Source organism: Parus major, chromosome 3, assembly GCF_001522545.3.
Source record: "Parus major isolate Abel chromosome 3, Parus_major1.1, whole genome shotgun sequence".
Lineage (NCBI taxonomy): Eukaryota > Metazoa > Chordata > Aves > Passeriformes > Paridae > Parus > Parus major.
The window spans coordinates 7,893,717-7,912,945 of record NC_031770.1 but is presented as its reverse complement, the minus strand read 5'-3'; the positions used below and the strand labels follow the sequence as shown (position 1 = coordinate 7,912,945).

Below are 19,229 nucleotides of genomic sequence, written 5' to 3'. Positions count from 1 at the left end.
ACCTGCCCATTCCCCCCAAAAATGATGCACACAGCAAGAATTAAGCAAAAGAAGAGCTTTACATGACCACAAACTCAGACATAACAGCTTTACATTTAAATATTTTTGTAATGTACTACATTAATATGTTCCTGCTTTATAACTGAACGGAAAGTCAAACTAAGACTTTAAATCCTTGCTACATAACAACACAGTAATAGCACAAAAAACTTTGAGGGTATAAACACTAAATTTGTACACATGGAAATTAACATTAACTACTGCAATATGAACACAAAAAACCCACAAATTTTGTATTTTCCTCCAAATGCCTCACTTTGAGCCAGAGATTACAATACGCACATGCTTAATGACTTTTCTGAATCCATTAGCAAAGGAGAAGCCAGATAAGTGAAGAGATTCATAACCACTTTCAAAACTAATGTTTTTAAGGGAGTGTGTTACACAAGAAAACAAAACACATTTCAGATGAGTCTAAGACAATCTATTCAGCAGTAATTCTCTTATGGTGTGGAGCATAAGGGATTCCACAGCTGAGCACTTGCAAAGAAAGGCTCGTCAAAATGATACAAAACTGAACAGATACAGAGAGATTACTTGACAGAAGGCAGGGGGAAGAATTACTTTTAGCCTAGAAGTTAAATGTGACTGCACTTCCTAATTAGAGCAAAAAGGGGCAGAACAAACATCTCATGAATCTAAACATGTCCAAGGGGAGACGTGGTGGTGTTGTTGTTGAGGGGAATTGTTTGCATTTTTTCATCTCAGAAACGCTTTCACTTTGCTTATCCCCCACAATCCACAGGCGCTCTTGCTTCTTTAAAAAATGTTCATACATTTGCTTTCTAAGTAGGGCAGCAAAAGGTACAGCCTTAATGTCTTCTCCAATGTCTACTTAGAACAAGACAAAGTAGCAGAACAGAAATGTAGATGAGGACCATCAGGCCACAAAAACCTCAGAAGATCAGCAGGGATGTTCTTCAGACAAACTAATTGAACTGTGGCAGGGAATCCAGGAGAGCAGTGCCACGTGGAAAATACTGCATGGATCCCAACCAAAGTCTTAGGATAAACAGCAAAGACCAAAACAGGTAGCAAAAGGCTAGTGTATGCATATGACTATAAAGGGGTAGGGAATCTAAAATGGGAGAAAGCAGAATTTTGAGACAAGAAGAAACAGGAACCAGGGGATCCAGCTAGGCTGCTCAAGACACGAGGTCATGAAGAGGCAAGAAAAACACCAGACTGGAAGGCTGCAAATTAAAGGAGAAAGTTGAATTAAAACCAGTGCATTTATGCACATGCACACAAATATACAATCTTAACTACTACTGCTCTTTTGGGCATTTACATCCTTGTTCAGGTCTTGGGAGAAAATTAATTTCTGGTACGGGCTGCCTATAAACACATAAAATGCTTCTGAAAACTGAGCAGGACAAAATGAAAAAATGAGAATAACTGTTTCCAGTTCATGAAATGAGTAAGTGCAATGTTTATAAAGAGCCTTACTATACATTTAGATGCACATGCTAAGTCATAAGCTAGTTATCTAAATGGAGTAGCCTAAAAAACATATTTGGAGATCAGAGAAAAAAGTGAATAAACTTCAGCTTAGCTTTTCTTTGAAACGGCTATGGCTAAAAAAAAAGTGTTCAGAATACTTACCTATCCAGGACTGGATCTTGAATATCTAAAAAGGTAGAAAAATCTAGTAAATTACAATGTAAAAATTACATGATTATTCAACATTTTCCACATAGTATTTAAGCAAAGTATTTTAAAAAGTAGTTACCTGCTATTGATGTGTTGAATATTCATCTTCACAGGAAGAATCCAAAATTCTTGTAAGATTTAATAGGAGGTTGATGGGAGGTGGGGAGTGTGTGTGGTACAAATAAACATCTGAACTACTCATGCCAAAATTCCTGTTTACACTGCTGTGACCTGGACAAACACAAAGATGGTGCTCTATACCACAGCCTTGATCTTCAGAGATTAAGAGGAATGATTTGGTTTCCGGAGCAGGCATTTTTTATCCTGTTCCATCAGCAGCAGTACAAGACGGTTCCTTACTTGCCCCCAAATACAATCAGGAAGTGTATATGCTCTGAGACAGGAGATAAACCTTGAAACACAAGCACTAAGCTGGCTGAATATTTTGGTTGCTTAAAAAGCAAGGATTGTTTAAGAATAGGCAGGCAATAAGTAAAATGGAAGGTCTAGAGTTATATCCACATTCAGGTGTTCAGAAAAAAAGTAGGGAGGGAAGCACAGCTATGAGACATCATTAAGTATCAAACAGACCCTCTAAGTAAAAGGAAAGAAACTGGATACACATTTTTATCTGTACAGTTTTAATGCAAACAATTACCTAATTTTAACACCAGATAAGGAAGCATTCTAAAGAACACTGAAAAATATTCTTTGTGATTGAGTGCGCTAACAGAAAATTTGAGTTACTGCAAATGATCACTATAATTATACACCTTATTCATTAAAGTAACACTGCATTTACACTTTATTTTATAGTTTTAAATTATACTAATCTATAAAGGCCAAAGCCAGTATAAAACTCCAAAGCTGTAATTTCATCTCCAATATAAAAGTTCATTTATACAAATGCATCTGAGTCACAAGGTTCTGACACAGCCCTAAATTGTCAATTTTAAAACCTCATTATAATATTAGTGTTTCCTGGCAGATATATCTTTATCATACCTCACAAAAAGTAAGAGTATCTGCTCATATACACTATTTCAGCACATTTAGAAACAAGTGACACATGGTTTGTTGAAGAAATGCAGCTTTTACAGAGTCAATGCTCCACAAGAGATTTACTTGGCACCTACGCCCAGTGTAGAACATGCCTTCCTCAGCTGCACCTGGGTATCCCAACCAGACTGCTGGAACTCCACTCTCTCCCAGGCTGCATCAGTAGAAAAAGCAGCTGAGATACTAGAGATATTCTGAATACCCTTATTCTTTTAGACTAGTCTTGAAATTTTCTTAAATGCTGTTAGAAGCCTGTGAGTTAATTCCCAGTTAAACAGCCACAAAAATCATGACTTGTTGACAAAAATAATTACAGATAAGGGAAAAGTCCAAAATCTACTAAAGGAAGGCTGACCCAATTCTGAGTATTGCAGAAATACCAGTTTCCTAGAGAGAAGTCAAAACACATCACTAAAGGAGCTGACGTGACACATAATGTGTTCCTTTAAGAACAAAAGTAGGTTTTGCAATTTTCTACTAAGTATTCTTTTCTCCTTTCAGCAGCTGTGCCTTTTTACTAGGTAAGAATAACCTCTTAATGGACTTTAGTTATTATACCTTCTGTAAATTATAAATAAAAAAGTCTTTGTTGATTTTTTTTTTCCCCTGGCAGTTATTTCAAATACTAATCACTCTTTCTTCTTAAGATCAGTTTTATACATGCTGCTCCAAGGTACAATAGTTAAGGCAATTATCTTGACAAGTTTCCTCTTAGTGAAAGACATGAAGATCTATGGATAGAAAATAAAAAAGGAAATTAGCAATTAGCAAAATTAGTAACATAATTTCAATTCTTAGCTGCAGTTGTTTATACAAAAGGGCTTGTACATAGACATCACACTGCAAAGCAGTTCTTCAGCATATATTAGTAGAACACTGTTTCTAGGTCTGATTATGCATTACTTTTCTGCATGATGTGCATTTTTCTGAAAATAGTTTAGAGAGATAAATCACAGCTTTAACCCTCAATTAGTTTTCTTTTTTGCCTTTTTTTTTTTTTTTTTTAATAAAAGCAGAAAATGTGTTTAAATGTCAGCAAACCACAATTTCACCTTAGGACTAATCTGAAATTTAGCCCTCCAAAGGGGGTGGGAGGGTGTGTGAGTTACTACAAATGAAAATTAATTCCTGGACAGTCTAAAACATTAGGTTCTTTCAAAGATTCTGATTTGTTTCCACAGCCAGGCAGTAAATTCAACAAGGGGCAAGACTGGTCTCCTGACCTCTTTAGTTCATGTACAGGAGTAGTTGACCAAGATTTACTACTTTCTCCAGCAGCACACAAAAGCAACGCAAGATGTTCATCCTTGTAAATTGCCTTAAATTTGCCAACTGCCTTGTCACAGCACTGGCTGTTCCACCTCTGCCCTAGATGCTCCTGCATTTGTGTTTTTAATGCAAGGGCACCTCTTGGGGTGTTGGCAACACACTCTATGTTGTGCTTCTTGCATCTGCTCCTATAGTTTGTACACTACTTACTACCACTGTCAGCAAAAGCAAGAAGCTTCAGCAGGCAGTGAAACAGTCCAAGTCATGTCAGCTGGGGACCAGAACTAGGCATTATCAAGACAGCCAACTTCAATCCTTAAGTTACAAAAACGCTGTTTTCCATCATCCCTTACTACAACTCAAAAGGCTGGGAGGATTAAAATGAAAGATGGAAACAGCTAGCAGCTCACTTCTAGGGAGAGTCCACTAGACCCTCCTCCCTGTTCCACAAACACACAAAATGCTTCTCTGTCTTTCCTCATTCTTCTCTCTACCACCAGAATTAATGATTGATGACAATTACCTGTTGCAGAGAATTCTTCCTCCTCCTTCGAGCTCATTTTCCATGCATTGTCACTTTCATAAAGCTTTAACAATGAAGAACTGCTTGGTGAAAAGAAGTTTGATTTGGTTGGGGTTTTTTTTAGTGATCATTGTTTAACAAATTACTAGAGCTTTGGCTGTCAGAGGTCAGTATTCCTCACTAAAAAACAGCAAGCAAATAGGGAAACTAAAAATGATAGTATGTGTTTTCAAGGCATTAAACATTCCTGCATGAATAGGACATGCCACACAGACACATCTACAGTGGTTTAAAATAAATTTCACACAAAGCCCAGGAAGCTTTAAGCCGCTTTAATATTTGAATTTCTGAATTAAATGTTGGTCACAAAAATATACAAGATCTCACCTATTGTAATTTATACATTTTATAAGGAATTTACCAGAGAATTAAAACATTAAAAGGAGTTTACCAGAGAGCAGATGAAAGACATACAAAGTTTCTGTAGACACCACAAAAAATACGGCTTAGAACAACAAAAGCAAGAATAAGATTTCAGCCAAAAAAAAGCAGCAAGAAAAATACTTTAATCTTCATAAACAGTATGAATATACTTATACTTTGCCCTTTTTGTTAAATTCAGTAACAAGAAGGAAAAAAAAACCTCAAAAACCCTTGAACAAACTACTCAACACAGGAATGTTGTATCAGTCCAAGAGGAGTCTATGAATCAAGAAAAGTATGTCACTGATTATCTACTATTTAACAGAAATATCCAATTTATATACAGAAAAAGGAAACTTGTAAACGAAACGTTATAGATAAGATCACCAGGGAATTTGGCATCTGTGTTTTGACTTGGAGTAATTAAGTCACCTTTTAGGCTTTTTATTGCAGGCAGTAAATAAATCTGCCTAAAATTTGAATATCCAAACATAATCACCTGAAAACAAAACTTAACTGAAGAACTGGTAATAGTGTGAACTAGCTGACAAAATTTAGCAAGTAACATTTAAAACATGTTGGTGACTCCTGTATTGTTTTATGCAAAGCAACTACTAAGTACTTGGCTTTGCTTAAAAGTATTCCAGGCAGAGAGAGTGCAACTCTCCTAAATCCTTCCTCCTCCAATTAGCAGTTCTCTAACACAAGACTTCTACTCAAAGAAAATAAATCTACCTCTGAGGTTCTTACACTGGTACTAATGTTGAGTTAGATTTTGTGATGCAAAAATTAAGTGAAGCCAAGAAATTAGAAGACATTGAATAGGAAGGCTTGTGGAAGTTCAGCCTGAGAGCAGTGACAGTTTCATTGTTGAGCCCAAATTCTCAGCCTGTTTTCTAAGATCATGTGCTAAAGAAGGAATTAAAGAAATACATAAAAATTCATGTGAGGTGACACCCACCTCCCATTCAGTAAGTTCAAAAATTAAATATCTCCTAGCAGTAAGCTAGACCACAGTCACCAATCATGCATTATGTTTTCAGGTCAACAACAAATCCAATCTATCCTGAAGCTAGGACAATATGACAGCAATTTAAGATCCAAGACTTCCAAGCTGAATTCAGCTCAAATGACAATTTATTGAGCCTTCATGACTACACAACAATTTTCACCACCTCAGCTCTGCTTATGTTCATTCTATTAATTGTTGTAATCAAAGTCCATGACATTTCCATGGCTATCCATTTCCATGGCCATCCATTTCCATGGCCACTACCTTGGCTATCCAAAAATCCAACATATTTTCTGGCACTGGAGTGTCAAATCTGGGCATCTTGCTACCCTTTGGTGTGAGCCTTTGTTGCTGCTGGACACGAAATGAGTCACACAGACACAGCTCTCGAGGTGTGGTGAAGGAAGAAGAAAACATTATTATTTCTCTCAGAATTTATAGGTTTCTGACCATGGCCAGGGATTGGATAGTCAGGATAACACTTTCCTAACCACACTGGCTGTGAGAGATGTCCATTGAAAGATGTGTATCAGAAAGAATGTATACATATCTATGTTTACAGTTACTGTCTTGGGAAAGTCTTTAGAAAGTATGTCAATAAGATGGAAAAACTGAGTTTTCAGGAAGACAAGCCTCCAGTCATCCACATGTGAAACAGAAGGAATTAAAGAGGATACAAATGAGCAGCAAATTCTTTTAGGTTATACAGGAAAGTCAAGGATTAAAGTAAAAAAAAGACAAGAAAACAGAGAAGCAGCTTAATGTTACCATGTAAGTAGCACAGAGCACAAGTGTGACAGTGAAGGACTCAGGAATTTCACTGGTATGGAAGAGTTATAATTCTCTACACTTCTTCAAGTAAAACCTGCCATTAAAATCAGTAACTCTTATTATGAACACAACTCTTAACAGCTAGAAACAGCAATATATATTGAATTCACAGGATGGCACAAGTAATGAGAGAAATCTGTTTTGGTATTTCCTTACCAAATAAATCCTTCAATGGTCTATATGCAAAAGAATGAACAGTATTTTTATGGAAGAGTATCCACCAATTGTTTATTTCATTCTTTAATCAACCAGCAACAAGATGCATATTGTAGCAATACATTATAATTATTTTCTCCTGGACCCCTGAAGACATAGCTGCAAAAGCAAACTATGAAATTTATGAACCGACTTTAAATGTTGGTATTTAGGTTATCCTGGGTGCAATCACACACTGCATGCAGAACAACCAGAGCAATTAGTGCATCTATCAGTCCCAGTAAGCCTGGGTTCATGCAAGGCAGGCCCTGCTTGGCCAACCGCAACTTATTCTATGGCAGTGTCCCACTTAACAGATGAAGGAAAGGCTGTGGATGTAATTTGCACTTTAGGAGAGCCTTTGACATTTGTCTCCCACAGCATTCTCTTGGAGGAACTGTCTCTGCATGGCTCAGACAGGCCAGGAGTCCATTGGGTAAAAAAACTCCCTGGATGGCCAAGCCAAGAGTGGTGGTGAATGGAGCTGTGTTGAGCTGGAGGCCTGTCACCAGCTCCCCAGGGCTCAGTTTTGGGGCAGGTCATATTTAATACTCTATCAATCATCTGGACAGGAGGATCCAGGGTGCTCTTAGTCATTCTGCAGATGACACTATGGGAGTTTTGCTCTGCTGGAGGGTAGGGAGGCTCTGCAAGAGGGATCTGGACAGGCTGGATCAATGGGTCAAGGCCAATGGTATGAGTTCAACAAGGTGAAGTGGGGTCCTGTCCTTGGGTCACAATCCCACACAGCACCACAGGCTGTGGGAAAAGTAGCTGGAAAGTGACCCAAAGGAAAATGACACGGTGGTGTTGACTGACAGCAGCTGAACACAAGCCAGTGTGTGCCCAGGTGGCCAAGAAGGCCAAGGGCATCCTGGCAGCATCAGGAATAGTGTGGCCAGCAGGACCAGGAATGACATTCGTCCCCTGTGCTTGGCACTGGTGACACCTCAAAACCTCTATCCAGTTCTGGGCCCCTCATTTCAAAAAAGACATTGAGGTGCTGGAGCAAGTTCAGAGAAGGTTTGGAACACAAGTCCCATGAGAAGCAGCTGAGGGAGCTGGGGATATTTAGCAGGGGAAAAAGGAGATTCAGAGGGGACTTTATCTTGCTTCAACTCCCTGAAAGGAGGGTGTAGCCAGGGTGGGGTTCAGGCTCTGCTATGAAAAGGACAAGGGAAACCACCTCAAGTTGCACCAAGGAGGTTCATGTCAGAAAAATTTCTTCACCAAAAGTGGTTAAATATTGGAACAGGCTGCCCAGGGCTGTGGTGGAGTCACCAACTCAGGAAGTGTTAAAAAAAATAAGTTGACATGCCTCTTTTCCAGTTTAGTGGGCATGATAGTAACCACTCAAATTGGACTTGATAATCTTGGAGTTCTTTTCCAACCCTAATAATTATTTGATTCTTTTTTACCTTCCTTTGAGCTGTTAACAGTTCCCTAAGAATACAGGGATAAAGGGGATATAAACACAAATACAAGTATTATTCCAAAGTTGCTTCTACAGAAGTTGAAAGACCAAGAAGCACATTTTTAATGGCTCAGATAATGTAATAAACAAAGTATCAAAAGCTTTAGAAGTCTAATAATCTTTTCTCTTTGAAAAAAAAATAATCTAGAAGAGCTGGAAAAGCATACACATTTCATTTGGGATTAAAAAGAAATCTTACAATTACATTTAGTTCACACATTGCTGTCCAATCAATTTAAGGTTTCCTTTGATTAGGAAGAGGAATTTTCCATTTTCTGGCAGGCACAATTTCCAAGAGGCTGTAATGATCTAGCATACTATATCCACAGCTCCCTAGCATCTCTGTTACAATTCCACCCAGCAGTTTAAATCCAGTGATGTAAGCCAGCAAACGTACTCTTCCATTCCACCTTCCACTTTAGACACTAAGCAAAACTATGTTCTCCCCTACATCTGTCAATCATCAGCCCTTGAAATTTTATGGTAACTTTTTGTGGACACTTTGAGTTATATTTCTTGTAAAGTTTACCAGAAATCTGATAAACTGAACTTGTATCAGTGCTCAGTTTTAATGTATGATCTTAAAAGTGAAACCATAAAAGTACAAAAGATAGGTTATACAGCTGTTGTTAACTATTCTAACTCCATACCTCACCTGAATACTAATCAACAGCAAACATCAAGGAAGGCTGTAAGCATTTTATATAGAGAAAAGAAGGCACTTCAGGGGGAAAAAAAAATCATAAAACCACAAAACCAAACACAGCTTATTTTAACTTACCTTTGAAAGAAGATGATTGCAAGTTTTATATATGTTACCCCCAAAGCAGCCTAAACTTTTAATCCTGCCTCTAAAGAAAATACTCTGTGACCTTCAGTACTGAAGGAACGCAAAAAAAAGATTAATACCTAATTCTTCAACATATTTAAATTGCAGACATCAGAGATAATGAACCAAGGCAAAGGGGATTGGTGGATTTGGGATTACAGTAGAGATCAAGTCAGGTTAAAGCTGTTACAGCACTCTGGCATTGCTTCTTTCAAGTATGCCAAGTGTTATAATTCCCTTTGCCACATTAAAAAAAAGAAAGGAGAGTCTTATAAAAAAAAAAAACAAAACAAAACAAACAAACTTATTTTGGATACATTTACTCAATTTGCTCATAACAAAGTAAATCATGCTTCCTTAGAAGACTCTCCCTTCTTGCATACAGGTCAGGTTCTACTACATCCCCTTTCTGGATATAGGAGGTAAGAAAGACTGTCCAAGTCTTAGGAAAAGCCCACAGTTTACTCCTTAGTCACTATCTAATCCAGTCATGTCTCTGCCCAAGCTTCATCAGTCATTTTAAGGGAAGCCACTTGTCCCCTGGCTGGCAGTTGGCCAGTAACTTATGCTATGCTTTATTTAAATCCGTCACTGTCCACGGGTCTCCTCCAATGTGAGATATTAATGGCTTAAGGCCATCACAGTCAAGTAACTATTCTAGGATATCACAGGGAAGCCCTAAACCAGTGAAGCACAAGGCAAACCCGAAACTAGAGATGGCTCCTGTTGCCAAAGCCTCTACCAGACAGAAAAACTAAAGGAATCAAGAGTGTAATTTATAGGAGGATTCAGCCTTTAATAACACCATTTGGCTTCATTAAGGGAAACATAATAAAAAGTGCATCTGTTCAAATGGGATAAAAACAATTATTTTAAATTTTAGTCTTTTGAATTTCAAGTGATCAGGACTGAAAAGCAATCTATAAAGTCTGTCCACTTACAGCAGGTATTGTATGATTATATATATATATATCCATATATATCAATCCCATAGTATTCCCTGTCTGAACTCAGTTACACTTGCTCATCTTCCAGCAAAAATCTAGACTTGCATGATCTTGAAAGTATGATTAAGTACTTGGTTTAATCATAGATCTGTACATGCAGACACAAACACTAATTACTCACCTGCAGTGTCTCCCAGAAAAAAAAAAAAGTCACCCAAGACAGAATGAGACATACAGACCCAGCAGAAACAACAAAGAGCAGTTTGTTAAATTGCTTAAGAAGAAAGAATGACCAAAGATAAAAGCAGTTTGACTGCAAAGTCCTTTTCCTGAATTTAGAGAAAAAAGAAGTCATGAGGTCAAAACACTGATAATATCATTTACTAGGTATGTACATACTTCCCCAAATCATCTCACACAAGTTTAATGTAGACATAATAAAAACCTAAAGGATAACTAGATTACTATAAACTTAACTCAATTGTTCCATCTGTAATATGTAAGACTATTCACATTTTCTGTTGAATTTTATGATCTCCCTAACAGAGCTTGCAGTATGCCAGACAGACAGATAATAAACAGTGCTAGAAACAAACACAGTGAGTTTTTAAAACTAGGTAAGGGAGAGAACAGATTGTGCCACATTTAGAAAACTAACAAATTAATCTTGTTATTTGAAGGAGAAAAGCAAAATCTCCTATGTATGAAAAACCACAGAAAACAGTAAGACCTCTCATTGTAAAAACTTGCAAAAACATTGCAATCTGTAAATAAAACTTGAGAGAAAACCGGTGACAGGAACAAAAGTGTTAACTTTATGAGCTAAGGTACATTTCACAATTTCACTTTTGGCAGTTCCCAGCTGCTACTCAAGCAGCAACAACCCAATCTGCTTATCCAATCACTTCAAAGCTCACATTTCTAAAGCTTGCATCACTCTCAAAAATTCTCAGAACCCTGTAATTTTAAGAGCATAAATGAATAATGAACTCTCAAAAAGCCAAGGAAAGGAGTTTCCCAGAAGGATTCTGAAGCAACACAACCTTTACTAGGGGAACAATAAAATTCTGCCACCATTAAATCAAAGTTGTGATGCAATTAATGGGAAGTCTTTGGGATTAACAGGTTGTTCCTCCACTGCTTCTGAAGAAGTCAAAAAAAAATTTGCAAGACAATAATTTATTTGTTCCACTTAGGTCAATATATCAGCTTCACCTACAGTATTTCTTTCTAGGTTTACAGCTCAAACTGAAGTTTATTCAATTCCCTTAGCTAAAAGAGAAGACCATGGCAGCTAACCCTTTCAGCTTTAAAGACAATTGCAGCAAAGTTTCTCAATCATCCACCCCATGACTGTGCTGTTACATGGACTAACCCACACTAGTAAAATTGAAACCAAGCCCATACTGTCCAGAACATTTGTAATCTCAAGTACAAAACGAGATAGAAAATACAAATGACTGCAAGAGAACAGACACATGAATGACAGGATACAAAAAAAACCCCACAAACCTTAAGCAAACCACAAATCTTTATGCATAACAAAAACAGAGCTGAAAAGCTTTAGAGAACATTTCAAAGAAGCTTTGGAAGCATATAGTGCAAAAGCTTATCCAAAGAGTATGGGAGAAAGCATAAAATGCAACTGAAGACTTTATCAAGTAACTCAGGTGTCCTGGGATTTTCAGACTTAACAGTCAACATCTTAATAAAGAAATTACATTAACTTATATTTAACAAGATATTAAAGAGAAACAAAAAAACCAAAGCATACCACACTGATCTTGTTTTTTGGGACAGTGATGAATATACACTGGATATCAAACACTTATGATCTCCAATTTAATCACTTCATTAGTAGGAAGGATTTTTTTCCCCTTTGTTGGTGAATATGAACACAAAAAATACAAGCAACTGCAAACAGTAAATTTTTTCATATTCATGCAAAAGAACAACTTCAGATTCGGAAAAGTAAAGTAACACAGGGAACAAAGGAGAAAACCTCATTCAAAACATTAGGCCAAAATATGCAAGCATCACCAAGAACCTGGAGGAACTACATAGTTCCACAGTTTCCACCAGAAATTAATATTATAGACAAACTATTATTTAGCATATCATACTCTGTCAAATGAAGAAAGACAAACCTACCCAAAAGAAACAAAACACTCAATTTTCGCAGATAAAATATTTAGTAGGTAATTAAAACTCCTTCAGCTTTTCTCTTTCTCCACAACAATTTGAAGACAAAATAAATTTTTCCCAGAAAACTTTGGACTTCAGTCCAAACAGCCCAAACTTCCACTCCAACACAAAGTAATAACAACTTCATCACTGGCTGACCTACATATAAATAAGAACAGAACAATTACTTTACAGGAAGATATTCACTTGACCTAAAGCCACATTGAAATATAATTTGCTATCTATATTCTCATGAGGCTGCTTTTAATCAGGCCAGTTTGATTCTTAGCATTTCAAGCAACTATAAAACCAAAAAAAGAAAATTAGGGAGCTTCAGCAAACAGCTCTATAGACTAACCCCTGTAAAAACTGCCAAGTTAACTGGTATTTCAATACCCCTCCAAAATTAACAGTCAAAGAATTATATTCTCTCTAATACTTCCAAGTCCAGCACTCTTGCCACTGGACTGATGAGGAGTATAAAATATAGGCTTTTTTTTCTCTGCATTGTTTTTTAACCATGTTTTGTAGATTGTAGAAATCATAGTCACTTAAGGTATAGGACTTGTTATCATGCTTGCAAATTTAAACTTCATTTTGAGTAATCTTTAAAAACCCAAAGGTTATCAATATCTGTAGAATCAAAAATAACCTCTTAAAAACATGAGTTGTGATACTCCAAATACAAGAAATGAGTAAATATAAGGATGGCTCAGTCTTCTGAGAGGCTTCTGAACTTCTGGATTGGCTTGTACCAAGAAGATATTTAAGTCCAAAAGCCTCAACTCTACAGGCTGGAAAAAAAACAGTAACCACTAGATCAGTTTCCTACTACTACACTTCAGCAATGCTGTGAGCACTGGAAAGTATAAAAATACTCCACTTTGCTGAGGGTTTTTCTAAAAAGCAGAAAAGGAGCTCCAGCAGTCACAGAACCCCAAGCAAAGTAAACAAATCTCTTCCCTAATTTCTGCAAGAAATGGCTACAGATCCTTGTGCCTGATTAGGGTTAGACAAATATGAAAGGTAAGAATTTAACTAGAAATTAAATATAGCATGTTATCCTTTGACAACAAGTGATGAATATATAAATTACTAAATTTGTTAATATATTTATATAACTGGTTATATATATTCATTAATGTTATATAATTAATGTATTTCTTCCTCATGCAGCTAGCAAAGGTCCCTTGCCACAAACTGTTAACAAACTTGAACAAGGAAAGAATGGAAGATCATTATCAGTTAGAAAATAACTTTAGATGGCTTCTTTATTTAAGGGAGTGTAGACAGCAGATTCACTGCAAGCGGCATTTATGGAGGGCAAAGAATACAGCAAAAGTACATAAACAGATTATACTGCATCATATAACAGTATTATGCTACTTAATGTAAAAGACTCTACTGCAGCTCAAAGTAATTCCCTTTTCACAGAAATAGGTTAGAAACAGTGAAGAAGAGGACCTGCACATTTTTCTCTACCGATTTTCCTAAGTTTTTAGATTTCAACAGTGCATTCAGTCATGTGTTAACTGCAAAGGGTAGGGCTTTAGGAACAGTTGCACAAGTATTATAAATTAATCTGAAAAGGTCTGGAGGAAAAAAAAAAAAAAAAGCTTATGCAGTTCTACTGCACACAACAGTTTAGTACCAGTTTTAACATATGTCCTTGAGCAGGGAAGTGCAAGTACCAGTTCAGAAAGTACCAGTAATTCACAAAGGCTCTACCATGAGGGGATGGAACAGAGTCAGGAAAGCCACACAGCTCAGTGTACAGCTCTGCACAGAAACAGGCTAGATAAGTGGATGCTGTCACCAGCCTTTCTTCCCATGTAAGAGACTTATAAGCAGTTCAGTACCAATTAGGAAATCAAAAAGGGAAATTGGAGTTTGCAAGGAGATAAACGTCTTACAGCTGCCCAACAAGAAGAGAGAAAGAAGAAACAGCACAATTGAAAAAACAATCACAAAGTAGGCAAGATGTCATTCAGGATCCATCACAAAAGAGGCTGAAGAACATTGTGAAGAGTTGTGAAAATGACACATCTCAAAACAGAAAAGACAGTTCCAAAATGAGGATTTGATTTCACAAACTGACACAAACAAAAAACAACCAAGGAGGCAAAGATGCAGAACTGGGCAAGATGTGCAAACCAAAGAAGAAGCAGGCTATGCAGAAGAGGAATTGTTGCATAGAAACAGAATCTGAAATACAGAGATTGCTCGTATTCTCAACCAGTTAACACTAACCTTAGGTTTGTCTCTATCCTTTTTATTAAAGGAAAATAACTTAATCAGAACTTGCAGCCATCAGCTAATAAATGGAGACATTTTAGGTTCTGGTTTAGTTTGTGCTATTCAAGGATTCACAAAGAATAAAAATGAATCATATGGTTTGAAAACAGGCCCTATCAACACTATGATCCAAAACTGAGTGATCAAATTCATTGTAATTATCAAGAAATTTACAAAACATTAAAGAGGTCTTCTTGGCATTACCAGGTTCCATTCTGAAGTGAACACAATTTCCAGCACTCAAGAATTTTCCACAGATTAGAAACTGGTTTTCTGAAGATGCATTGCAAATTTTCAAAGTCTTCCAATTAGCACAGATTTCCCAATAAAATGAAAGCAAAATGAAAGCAGAATGAAACATAATAAGACACTAAAAAAGTCCCAAACAAACAAACCCTCAACAACACAAATGCTTTCAATTCAAGTTTTCCCTGCTATGGAGGATTTGAAACCTTCAAACAGTTTTCTTTTTATGACATGTGTCATGGAGAAAGTACTGACTATTTTTAGTCATAACACTGAGGTGATGTCCATTCAGGTGTTGGTTATATTAAGTAATACTCAAATGCTATTTAGAAGAATATTTTAGGTTAAGTTCTTCAGGGCAGGAATTGGCTTACTTCTTACAGACAGAAATGCAAATATTGAGTATCAGAGATGTTTGTCACTTTTGCTACAAACTAATAATAGGGTACGCAAAAGATAAAAGTAGAAATCCAAACCAATTTCAGTAGCTTATAAACATTCATGTCTAATGTTTGAAGAATTTTCCAAAATCTCATTACCAGAATCGTTCTAAGATCTCTAAATAAAAGATTCACAGTACTTGCTAAAGATTGCTTAATCATTATAGAAATCAAAACTTATTAATTGCTGTAATTGACAATACAACCAGAAACAGCTGTCCTGAAAAGCCAGAAATTTTCTTATGTACATAAAGTTGTAAATGTATGTAAAAGCAAAAATAAGAGTACACACAATGCAGCATTAGAAAAATTACTGCTGTTTATAGGGTCTACAGGTTCCAAAACAAGTCCTGTAGATGCAGCCCTGCAGAGTCACAGCGACTTCCAGTAATAATTACCAGTTGCTGGCAATCAAGAATCCACTCCAAGGCCCCATACAAAGACTGACAATTGTGCCTGTAAGCACAACCTGTCCACAGAACCACAGGCCACCCTCTTTCTGCTATCCACCATCTTATCTCTTCATGTGCCATACCAAAATTTACAGTTTGCAAGCACTAGAGGCAGTATATAATGCATATACATTTGCATCCCAATCTGTAATACGAACTGCAAATCAAAGAACACTTGTCATTTTAAACTAAGTGTTTTAACAGCTCTTTGTGAAACACCGGGTAACAAGGATTGACTTGACACAACATTTATGGCACTGCACAGGTGCAACACAATACCTCCAAGGAAGTAGATTAAACTACTAGTAAAACCCATCCTTTCTCTAAAACAAATTTTTCTGGAATCTTTAGTTGTTCTGCCCCTTGCTATAGAGCAGTACATTCTTTCTACATCATTACATAAAAATGTCTACATATAAACCCACCATCTTCTCATTCTGCTCCATTTTAGACCCTTTTACCCTCATGCCTTGTTTTCTCACCACAAAAGGGCATTTGGCCACCTTTTAACTCACAATCCTATTTTTTCAAGGCCTCTTAAAAGAGAATTTTTCAGAACTGACCTTTAGCAAAACTCAGCTGCACCAACACTAGTGCTGCACCATAACATTCAAGAGTATGCAAGATTCAAACTTACTAACCTTTCATATTTTACAAATTACATTTATCTGATTTTTCAATGCACTGTCTGAAAACAAACAAACAAACAAACAAAAAAAACCCCAAACCCTAACCCCAGTGGTACCTACTGCAAATGCTTTAGTCTTATTAATAAAATAAACTGTGTTTTGAATAAAATATTTCAGGAAAACTAATGCTGCTTTTTAAAGAATCACTGGGAAAAGTAGCAAACAGGTATTTTACTTGATACCTCTAAGAAGAAAAGTTATTAGAGTGCCAAGACAGTCTACTTGAGTCAAATATAGAAATCAAGTCTATTCATTCATCTGACATTTTTATTATTGCTGCTTAGAAGTTCTCCTATTTATAATAACTTGTTTTTTTCCTAGACTTGTTAGCAGATCTACATGCAATCAAGCTTTAATCTAAAAAAAAAATCTGTGAAGTGTCACATTAGCATTATCAACAAAACTGACCCATGACTGCTCAGATACCACAGTGCTAAGCCTGTTAGCAGTGGCTCAATACTAAATTAAACTTCCCAAGGGAACATCTTATACACACAAGACTGAAAAGCTGTTCAGTCATCATGACTACAAAGTACATGAGCTCTCCTTCATAAGCTCAGGCCTGAAGCATAGCCATGGAGTTTACTGAAAAAGAAACCCAACAACAAACCAAACCAAATAACTCCTTTTAAAGTCCTCTCTGCTAGCCATAGTGTCATTCACCAGAGAGAATTCAAGTGACCATCTCCAACTTCAGTGATGCTATTCAGAACCTACACAGTCAGCAGTGAAACAATAGCTGGTTTTGTCTTTTACCACTTATTACCAAAAAACCCCAAAACATCTGAAAAATATATGCAGAGGAGTTACAGGGTAACAACAGAGAAGAAGTAGAAAAAGAGTCCTATGGTTTCCAGCTGGTGAAAATAAGGGGTAAAAAAATCTCCATTTTTGTCACAAATATATCAAAGGAAGAAAAAGTTCCACAGCATTTAAAGATGATCCTAGGATTATATTCTTCTGAGAATCACAGCTGAATACACTTTTCCAGTAGCTTGGTTTCTTCCCAGAAACATATCAACCTTGGGCTTCATTTCTGGGCTTCCTGTTGTCCCATTCCTTCCTCTCCTGCCCCTCCCAAATTCTGACTGAACTGCTTCCATAAATGTCCCACTACATTTTTTTAAATTCCTACCTTACCTAACTTAAGCAATGTTATAAACTATTTTAACTTTAAGCTGACTTCAGTTTTTTGCCTGAAGTTTTCTTAGAAATGTTCATCAACACAGACACTGCAAATATTCACTAACTGACACAACCTGTTTACAGCTGGGAAGCCAAGATTTTTATTGGCAGTTCATAAGAAATGCTGCCTTCAATCCTACTCAGTTAACGGGTTTCCAAAACTTCTTTAATGCAGTTAAGGATTATTTATATCACTAGATTTCTTCCTTAATTGTGGAAGGGAGTATCAATAGCAGGGCCAAATGACTGTCAAATTACAAACAAGTCAGATATAGTCTCCAGCCTGTTTTGTACCATCAACACAGTTTTGCCCAAGCAGTTAAAGTACTTGTAGCAACATAAAAAACACAGTCTTATATGGAAAAAGCCTAATAAAGTATAGCTACCAAATTAAAATCTTCAAGCTACACAAAACATCAACATTAAAAATAAATGACACTCCAGAAATTACTTCACTTGAAAGATGGGGGTTTTATTCTCAGACACACCTGAAAATTAAAAAAAAACAACAAAACAAACCAACTCCCCACAGAATTTTGCCACACAAATTATATATGTAAGACCTGAACAGAAAGACAAGATATAGTTCAAGCTTAGCCCTGGTTAAACTAATCCAAATATATTACTAAATACAGTATTTCATCCAGTGACCAAAAAAGTCTAGTACATCATATACTAAGTAGAATATATTGCTTCTAGTCCTGGACTTTCCCAGAATACTTGAATTGGTACAGAGAAAGATTTACCTATACAGATTAAAAGATGCTGGTGCATGTCCAAGACTTTGCCACTTCATTCACGACATTAAGACAACCTCTGCAGCTGATCTTTGTGACACTGCTGGCGTCAAGATTAGTTTAGGCCACTGACAACTAAGAAACAGAGTAGCTTTTGCAGGATATTTAAAGGCCCATCCCCAACTCAAACCTCAAAGTAATCACTTCAAGAGTCTAAAACACTGCTACAAAGATGCTGGAAGTAGGCAGCCAGGGACCACTGAACACCATCACATGCCCTAAGCCAAATGGACAACACACAGCACATTTTCTAGTGGCAGCATTTTAACTCCAAGACCCCTAAATTTGTAACAGTTAATTTGATTCTGACATATTTATTTTCAAAGCTACAAACACACATTTCCAGTATCACATACTAATGCTAAACAGTAAGAAGGACCTTGGTTAAGTTTATTACCCTGCTATGACCTCGACCTGTTCCATTTGCAGAACAAAGGCAGTATTTACCATCTTCACAAGAGCACAGCAAGTTAAATTCTTACAATCTTTGGGAAAGAAAGAACATATTTAAGTAATTTATATAATCATGTCAGCCAATAAAATTCCAACTGTTTCAGGAGTTCCAACTTTCCTATATTTTAATTAACACAGGCCTGCAAGTCAAACAAGATGCTTATTTTCTAATGGTATCCTGCTCAGAGGTACCAGCTGTGTAACCTTTAAGCA

The 19,229-nt window shown here is 36.6% G+C and overlaps 1 protein-coding gene across 2 annotated transcripts in view; it reads right to left on the bottom strand.

Annotated features, from left to right (window-relative positions):
• PPP3R1 (protein phosphatase 3 regulatory subunit B, alpha) overlaps positions 1-19,229 on the bottom strand; it is a 39,137-nt gene that overhangs the window by 15,249 nt on the left and 4,659 nt on the right. The window contains exons 1-2 of one of the 2 annotated variants that reach the window (XM_015620741.3): positions 1,793-1,944; positions 1,666-1,690 (exon numbers count right to left, since the gene is read on the bottom strand). The exons of the other annotated variant lie outside the window; for it this stretch is intronic. The gene's annotated coding sequence lies outside the window, so the exon portion shown is untranslated. Of the gene's footprint in view, positions 1-1,665; positions 1,691-1,792; positions 1,945-19,229 lie in introns of those variants that run through there. 2 annotated transcript variants of the gene reach the window in all.